At 38.9% G+C, this 9510-nt stretch overlaps 1 long non-coding RNA gene across 2 annotated transcripts; it reads right to left on the reverse strand.

Moving 5' to 3' along the window:
- Window positions 1-4109: 4109 nt before the first annotated feature.
- Window positions 4110-7969, reverse strand: LOC148694065 (uncharacterized). 2 transcript variants are annotated; one of them, XR_015966302.1, is made up of 3 exons: window positions 7296-7969; window positions 4632-4808; window positions 4110-4554 (listed from the first exon to the last, which is right to left on the reverse strand). It is a non-coding gene; the product is annotated as an uncharacterized LOC148694065 (long non-coding RNA). The 2 variants fall into 2 exon arrangements; XR_015966301.1 differs by lacking the exon at window positions 7296-7969 and adding an exon at window positions 5042-6735.
- Between the last annotated feature and the right edge of the window lie 1541 nt (window positions 7970-9510).

Here is a 9510-nt window from a genome sequence, read left to right on the forward strand (position 1 = left end):
AAATCTTTTCCTTCATGTGCACACATTTTGGCGTTTGGTTCCATCGGTGTCAAAATTGGCTTGCATTCGAGCATTCCAAACTTCTTCAATAAATCTTTGGAATATTTTTGCTGATAGAGAAATATTCCTTCTTGTGTGCGATCAATCTCTAGACCAAGGAAGTGCTTGAGTTGGCCAAGTTCCTTCATCTGGAAATGGACTGATAAATTCTCCTTCGTCTGAAGAATTTCTGCCTCATCATCACCGGTTATGATCAAGTCATCCACATACACTAGCACGATAGCTAGCTTTCCTTCATTGGTTTTGACAAACAAGATGGAATCTGCAGGTGTTACTGAATAACCACTTTGTGTTAGAAACTCTGCAATCTTACCGTACCACGCTCTTGGTGCTTGTTTCAAACCGTAGAGTGTTTTCCTTAACTTGCACACGTACTCAGGATGAGCTTCGCTTTTAAAGCCCATTGGCTGCATCATGTAGATCTCCCGATCTAACTCTCCATGCAAGAAAGCATTCTTCACATCCATTTGGTATAGATTCCAATCTTTGTTAGCTGCAAGTGTAAGTAGGACTCGTACTGTTGTAAGTTTTGCAACTGAACTAAACGTTTCATCATAGTCTAGTTCGTACTGTTGAGAAAAACCACGAGCTACTAGTCGTGCTTTGTACCTCTCGATTGACCCATCTGGACGACGCTTTATCTTGTAAACCCACTTACAGGATATGGGTTTGACATCTCTTGGCTTTGGTACCAGATCCCAAGTTTGATTTTGCTCAAGTGCATTAAGCTCTTCTTTCATAACTGTCATCCACTCAGAACTTTGTGATGCTTCTTCGAACATCTCAGGTTCTGTTGCTTCTTCAATTATGGCTGCATTGGCGTATTTGGGATTTGGTCTCCGTGCTCTTATTGACCTTCGGAGTTAAGATTGTGGAGTTGATTCTTCCGGTACACTAGGCCCACCTTCTTCGTCTGGTTGTTGATACATGCCAGTTTGCCAAGGATTCTGAGTCACTCTCTGTTCGACATCATCGTCATTTGGATCTCCTGATTCATCTGAACTTGGTTGGAGTTGGATAGTATGCTCCCCCATCTTCTATTGTAGTTTTTCTCCAAATTCTCTAGAGTCTGGTAGCACCTCATTCTCTGATGACCACCAAGAAGACGCTTCATCAAACACCACATCTCGTGAAGTGTATCACCTTCCACTTGTTGGATCACAACATTTCCACCCCTTTCTCTGGCTTGGTTGAGGAAGTCTGTTGATCACAAAGGCTGCAGTCTTTATTGTTTCAGCCCAAAACCTTCCCGGTACGTTCTTTGCATGTAGCATACTTCGACAGACTTCTGCAAGATGCCGGTTCTTTCTCTCAGCTACACCATTTTGTTGTGGTGTGTTGGCACAAGTGTACTGATGACGTATTCGACATTTCCTTAGGTATTGAGAGAACTCACTTGAGCTATATTCTCCCCCGTTATCTGTGCGCAGGCAACAAATCTTCTTTCCCACTTCTCCTTCGGCTGACTCTCTGAACTTTTTAAACTTTAAGAATGTGTCAGATTTTTATTTCATAAAGAAGACCCACACATACCTTGAGAAGTCATCAATGAATGTTACCATGTACAGCATACCACCAACGGACGGTTGCTTAACTGGTCCGAACACATCAGAGTGAACTAACTCTAATGGTTCTTTTGCTTTAAACTTCGATTCCTCATATGGCAATTGGTGTGCTTTACCATACTGGCATCCTGCACATACTGTGTCTGTTCGCACGTCCAGTTGAGTTCTGCTGACATTACGTAGACTGACTCCAATCGTTGCCCCTCCATTGTTGGTGTTTCTGAGATTTTGAGGTCACGATACACCTTCACATCTCGTGGACCGAACAAGACATGGTGGCCTGATGATGTCAATTGAGCCACAGATAGCAAATTTTTCTTCATTCCTGGGACATGATAAACATCTTGAAGTGGCACCTGGTTAGAATTATATCGAGGCTTAACTATTGTCTTACCGATGTGAGCTATCGGTAACCTTGAGTTGTTGGCTGTCACCACCACACGACCTCCCTTGTATTCAGATAGATTTTGCAGCTTCTGTTTATCACCCGTCATATGATTTGAGCAGCCCGAATCTACGATCCAATCATTTTTGTAGTCAATGCGTTCTGGTGTTGTTACCGTGATGGCTAATTCTTCTTCTTCCTCCGTAGCGAATAATGCTTCAGCATTCCAGCCATCTTCACTATTCTCCTTCGAACTGGAAGTAGCAGTATTACTTTCAACAGACTCTTTCTTGGTCCAACAATCTTTCGCCATGTGGCCCATCTTCCCGCAGTTGTAACACTTGCCACTAAACTTTTTACTATTACCGCGATTCTTCCAAGCTCCCCCAGAACGAGAGCCTCCATTTCCTTGGTGACTTTGCACCTTTTCTCCATCCTTTTTAGATCCACTACCAGTGTACCGCTTGAAGGTGTCTTTGCTTTTGTTGGTGTAGAGCGCTTCCTCTTCACTATTCAGTGAGACTCCTCCCATTTGCTTGGCCATAGCTTCTTGACCTGCAAGCAAATTTTCAAACTCAACAAGCGATGGTTGTGTCGGCCATCCTTGTATAGCGGCAATGAACCCTCGATATTCGGGTCTCTAACCATGGATAATTATTCTCTTCATCCTGGTTTCCCCAATAGGAGCTGTTAGATCTAATTCTGAAATTTCGCGGCATATCGACTTCACTTTGTGAAAGTACTGGGCAATCGTCATGTCGCGTTGTACCATCGATAGCAGCTCATTCTCGAGAAGTTGCAATTTTGTATCGTTCTTCTTCGAAAAGAGTGTAACAAAAGTGTCTCATGCTTCCTTTGGCGTTTTAGCATCCCGAATGTGCTCCAACATTTCTTCTTCTATTGTGGTCTTTAAGGCAAACATTGATTTGCCTGCTTTAATTTTCCACTTCCGCAAGATGCCGTTAGCATCTTCCGCTGCTGGTTGTGTAACTTTACTACCACCGACAACCTCCCACAAGTCTTGACCTTGAAGGTAAGACTCTATACACGTTGCCCACGTGTTATAGTTTTGGTTGTTGAGTTTTTTGATTCCTCCAACAACTTGAAGATCACCCATCGTATCGGCAAGACTTTGACTACACTGAACAAGCTTGAGTGACTACCGTGCAGAGTAATACACTACTCTCGACACAAAGAAGCTCCCTCTCAAGGTTTGTGATAACCCCAGCAATAATCTCAAGAAATCTTTTCTGATGTGGAAGATCAGTCAAAACTGCAACCATAGAGCATACTCGGAATTTCAAGAGACTTTACAACCAATGCTCTACCAAGAACGATCCCTGACCGACTTGGCTCTGATACCAATTGTTGAATAAAAAGAGTATACAAGATAACTCTAATGATCCCAAGAAGAAGAAAATAGAGCACACTCTCAAAGAAAGCTCACAAAACAAACTAATTAGCAAATCTTTTCTTATTTAGCTCTAGGCTTTGTTTTTCCTTGGATGATATACAATGCTTGGGGACTTGGGTATTTATAGCAAACCAAATGAAAGTTACACCACACACTTAATTAAACTAAGATTATTTACTACCACACAAAACCCATTAATTGCACCTAATTTTTTCCACTCAACCATACCTAACATTGCCTAACTTTGCAATTGTAAGCAATTACATCATCAAACTAGATATGGACTTGGACTTTAGATTGGGTTGTGGATTACTTATGGTTTTGGGCTGACATTGATTCTCAACAGGTAATCCTTACAGAAAAGAAAGATTTGAACATGTATTTTCCTTTCAGGTTGATCGAGTACTGAAATGGCGATGCCAACAGTATCAAATATGTTTGGATGGAATTCTAACTTGCACTTGTTTCCCACCGCCCGCACACACTCGGGCTCTGCATGCGGCATTGATGGTCTTATAGCTTAAATGACTCTTGTTCTTTCTTTTGCCCGGTTATATTTATCAGTATTTGCAAAGGCAAAAAACAATTCATACCACCCAAAAACACTGTGACACAAAACACAGAGCAAAATAATATTGCCCAGAAGTAGAAGGTACGAAACAATAATTTGATAGAACTCAACCAATAAAGAGAAGAATTAGACATTAATTAATTGGCAATATTAAAAATTATAGGTCCTTGAATTGTATCCGTAAATTAAGCAAATCTAACTTATACATTACATGCACATTACATTCTGGAACACTAGTACTATCAAAACTAGTCATTGATCAAGAAGCAACTGAGATTTTGACTTCGGAAGATGCTCGAGGAAAACCCTCTATTCTACGGATTTCATTCAACCAAAAAGATAGCGGTTTGACGCTGCAACAAAAATTCATATCCTGCAAGCTTCTTCCATGTTCAAGCAAAAATCTTACATTGTTGATCATAGAATAGAAGACCGAGAAATTGGTATAAATCTTCACCACATTTAGGTGACATAAGAAGGCACTGGAACTTTGAACTTGATTTTGCCAGTATTGTTCTTCAGTGCAACCGGTGCTGTCCAACAAAGGGTTGTTCCATCTCTGAAGAATGTTTCAAATATAAGAAGTATATGTTCATATGAAGAATATAAAAGCAGCAGAATAATGTCAAAACTTACAGCATTGTGGCCTGCAGACCATAGTTCAAGTATGAGAGTGTGTACTACGGGAGAACTCTTCAATAAGCATGCTATTCCTGGGATTTCACATTTTTTCAAACTAGTACAGATATGCAAGGTCTGAAGATTTATAAATGAATATCGTAAACCACCTCCAAAATATATATTTGGTAGGACCTGCAAACAAAACAGATAAATCCACATATTGCATGTAAGGAAATTTCCGATGTGCAATATAATATCCGTATGTGATTATAGACAAAAAGAAACTGACTCTGGTATGAACACACACACACATTGGTACTACAAGAACAACCAAAGATAGGAAATTGAAAGTATTTCTCCAATGTGGGACTTGGGTGACGGTCGACCTTCCTGTCATGCATTCTCCAGCAAAATTATGTGTGAACCTCAAGACCGCCAGATAGTATAAGCTTTTGAACTTGGGATGATGCAGAACTAAGATTATTGACAGTGTTATTGAAGGCTACAGAAGAAGTTAGGGTTTCAGGTACAAGAAGCTTCAAGAAAGTGGAAGCTCAGCGATGAAGATTTGCAAGAAGCGTAGCAGCGAAGGCAGAAAGAGAGAGAGGATCGAGTCGTTAGACAGAGACGGGTGATACCATGTTTGGAAAAGAGTATCTTTTCATTCAATGAATAATTTTACAAGATAGTTGTATATATGCAACTCATTTACAGCTGTCACTACCAATCCTCTCCAACTAACTATACACCTAAACCAAACGAACAGATATCCAACTAACTCTCTAAGTATTATCCACCTAATTCATTTACATAATTACCCTCAATAGTCAGGACAGGAAAGATGTCGATTAAAATTTTCTCGGTGATTTTATTAACTTCCCAATCAAGAAGTCGTAGGTTCGGGGCAAAAATCTTTATCCAACTCACTATATTGTCGAGCCGTATTGCCCTGCAATATTGGATCTTCAAATTCTCTAGTCTCGTATATCAATATTCCACTGATATTTGTACATCTTTGAGGTTGGGACTTCTAACTATAAGATCATGACTCATATTTTTACAATATTCTACTGTCAATCTCTCAAGAGAAGTGAATGAAGAACTGGTAAATAAATCCACATCGTCCAAAGCACTCTCCGAGAAATGCACACCGGTTGGAGACAATGAGTGAAGGGAACGGAGACCACTCTTAGAACTAAGTTTTAATAAAATTGGCCGCCCTATGCATCTATATTGTGGAGCTTCCGTTTCCAATTTGAGACTCCTTAACGAATCACATTCAATTAAACAGTATGGAACTTCACAATTATCTCTCGGCCAGATTTCAAGACTAAGTTCCTCAACTCTATGCTTCACCACCCGACCAATGAAATCATACAAATCAGAACAACTCAGATGGCCTGAAACACGAAAAACCCTTATATTAGAGTTTTCATGGCGGCAGGACAATACTGTGGTTATGGACTTCATTGCTTTAGTTTGCTGATCAAGTATTTTCTCATTAACCAAATATTTGGGATAGGGCATTGGAAAAACCTCAGAGAAGTCAAGGACAGGATAGGAAGCCCATAGATAACTCCATCTTCTAGATAAAACATTGGTTTGTGCAATGGTTTTGATGGGTAACAAGGAAAGTGTCTGATGTAATATAGCATCTGGAAGATTGCTAGTTCTGTCACTGTTTTGATCATGAGGTTTGTTTTCTTCCTCCTCTCCCGGCTCTGAAGCTCTACTACTTTTCGAGTTTTACTCCTAATGAGATTTGTTTTCTTCCTCCTCTCCTCGCTCTGAAGCTCTACTACTTTTCGAGTTTGAGTACTCCTCATGAGGTTCATTTTATTCCTCCTCTCCCAGCTCTGAAGCTCTACTACTTTTCAAGTTTGAGTAGTCCTCATGAGGCTTGTTTTCTTCCTCCTCTCCCCACTCTGAAACTCTACTACTTTTCGAGTTTGAGTACTCCTCGCAGTGGGATGATTTGTAACAACAAAAAGATGCTTTGTTTCCCATGGCCTAAAGTATAATGCTAGGGCTTTTGAGAATTTATTTTGCGTTTTTGTTAGGGTTTGAGACTTTTGGGGTTCTTGTACATATGCATGAATAATATATAGGCTGGTGGATGTTGGGGGGGGGGGGGGGGGGAGTGGAAGATATTGTATCTGCCTCTCTGGCATGAGCCAAATTAGGGAAATAATATATATACTCCAAAAGGATCTAAAGAATCAAACCACTTTTGGTGGTAAGAAAGGCTCCTACATCTTTGTCCTTTTGTTTTACTAATGTGTAAGTAAATGCGAGAATAAAAGGTGTTAGTTTCCGTTTGCTCTATGAAATTGGGTCCAATCTCACATTTATATTTACGAAGAGAGTTCTGTAATTTACCATGCAAACTTGGTGATTAAGGTTGAAATCCCTATCTATTAGTTCCTTTTTTTGTTGATATTTTCATAAATTTGCGCAGGTAAGAAGGCTTCTATCTTTTTTTTAGTTATTTTTTGTTATAAAAATATTTTGGCAAATTAAGTTTAAAAGATATTAAATTCGAATGAACGTTTACATTAGATGCATTAAATTCAAAGGAAAACCATGAAAATTTTGCATTATATTCGATGGAAACGTTTAAATCAAATGCTAATAATAACTCATCTGGAATAAAAATTGGGGGCGGTAAAGAAAGCATACGCAGGGAAGAGGGAGCAAAGATTCTTTCTCGAATTTGATTTGCTAGACAACCGAGATCACATGATTGCACAATCCTTTTATTTTTCCTCTTCTTTTCCTTCCTCTGGTCTGAAGAGGAGTCTGCCAAGGTTGTAGAGGCTGACGGCACAGAAGAGGGCACATCACAAGGGGGTGAGCGGACTTCAGAAGATTGCACATTGCTCACACTTATCGACACCAGTCGATCAATATCGTGTATCTGTACATAGTTTTTTAAACGTTATACATATGGATCATATTTCAATGCGAGACCAGTAATTAACTCAATATATATAAATAGATATTTGTGGTAGTAGTTTCCTCGACAACAAGTGAAATTCACAGTGAACGGTGCCAACATTTGCACCACATCGACAGGCTGATCTTCACCCTGATCATTTGATAGCAGGCTATCAATAGTTGCCATCATATGCTACAAGGCATTCGCGTCAGTGACTAGAACCCCAGAGAAATGCATCTCTCTCCCCGAGATTCTCTGCCTCTTCTCAGACCTTGAGGTAAATTCTTAAGGATGAAACTCTTGAAGGTTTAAGTATGCCTCCATCAGCGCAACACACACTTGAGCCTCACAGAAGAAAATCTGGAGGTCTGCAATTAGCGTCGCCAACCGAATTTGGAGACTGTCGTTATGCTATGCCCTCTTCTATGCCGTCGGCCTCTACAACCCTTGGCAGTCAGACTCCTTTTCTTCAGATGCAGGCAAAGAAGAAAAAGAAAAAGGATTGTGTCATCATGTGAACTCGTTCGTCTAGCAGCTTTTTATTTCATTTGACATATTAATTATTAAATGTCGAAGCATGTAATGAACTTTATTAAAATTTCATTTCAATTCCATAGAAATTTTCCTTTTTTTTTTTTTTTTTTTTTTTTTTTTTTGCAAAATTTAATTTCAATTCCATCATTATTTTCTTCTTTGCAAAATTTAAGTAGCGTATTTCGAATCCCTAATCTGAAAATATTGATTTGGGTAATGAATGTGCCTAAGACCATGCAATATAGATCCAAATTATAAGTATAATATTCTAGGTTGAATTCGATTAAAAGCATTCAAACAGCAAGTACAGAAAGAATGTGTGTTTATACAAGCCTGCTAGCTAGAGATAGAGAAGTTTTTAGGTCATCTTCAATGGAGAGGGCTAAATAGACCAAAAGCTAAAAAATGGCATGATTTGCTCTAAAACTAATCTCCAATTGATGACTAGGCTTAATTCTATGAAGCCCATCGCGCTATTATTTAGCAAAAGGGACATCTAGCTGATTAAATGTAGTCTCCCCCTTAGCCCTTTTTTGGGGCCAAGCTCCTCAGTTCCAATAAATGGAAAGGAGATATGGCAGTTGTGGTCTTGAATCTTCTTTCCCCATTTGGTTTCTGGGTGGTTTCTGCCATGCAGACTGATGAACACATACAATATCACTAGGTGAAAAACCCCTGCAAATAATATCACTAGGTGGAAATAGACAGAAAATGCTAAGTTGCATATTGATGATGAACCGTTAATTTATTTCATACATTTAGATGACTAAATGATATTCTATTCGAATAATCTTTTGTATGAATGATCTTCAAATAAATATTAAGAAATGGAGCGATTCCGATTTTAAACGTTTTATGGTAAATACTCTTTATAAATTTATAAGTAGATGAATGAGTTCATCGTCTTAAAGAGGAATGCATGCATTATCTTTATCTCTAATGAACATGCTACTCCAGCAGCAAAATTGCCCCATTGCTTAACGTACAGCCTACCCTTCACCCTATTATTTTTTTAAAGAGAACTTAGACAATTATAGCAGTTATATCCAGCCCCATTGTTTCAGCTACTGAGCTATACAAAACTGTTTAATGCTTAACTTCAATGGAGGATGAAAAGGACTTGTTGATAGTAGAGGTGATGAGATTGATTTTACTGGCCTCTATCTCACAACTTTTTCAACCACGAATATATTTGTTCTGAAGCTATTGGTCTCATTTGGTTGTAGTTTTGTATACAGAGGGATATTGATCAAGTTTTAGATTCTCTGTAATTTTGAAAAGCATCAATTGGCTGTCATTGTTTTTTTACTTTGCGAGATTATTCCACACAATGTATATACTTACATAAGGGTAACGTTAAGAAGACTAACTTTTTAAACTAAATTTTTTAGATTATATGACTTGTTTGTTGATGATCGTTAG

This window comes from Pyrus communis, chromosome 9, assembly GCF_041283825.1.
Source record: "Pyrus communis isolate YQ-2024b chromosome 9, ASM4128382v1, whole genome shotgun sequence".
NCBI classification, from domain to species: Eukaryota; Viridiplantae; Streptophyta; class Magnoliopsida; order Rosales; family Rosaceae; genus Pyrus; species Pyrus communis.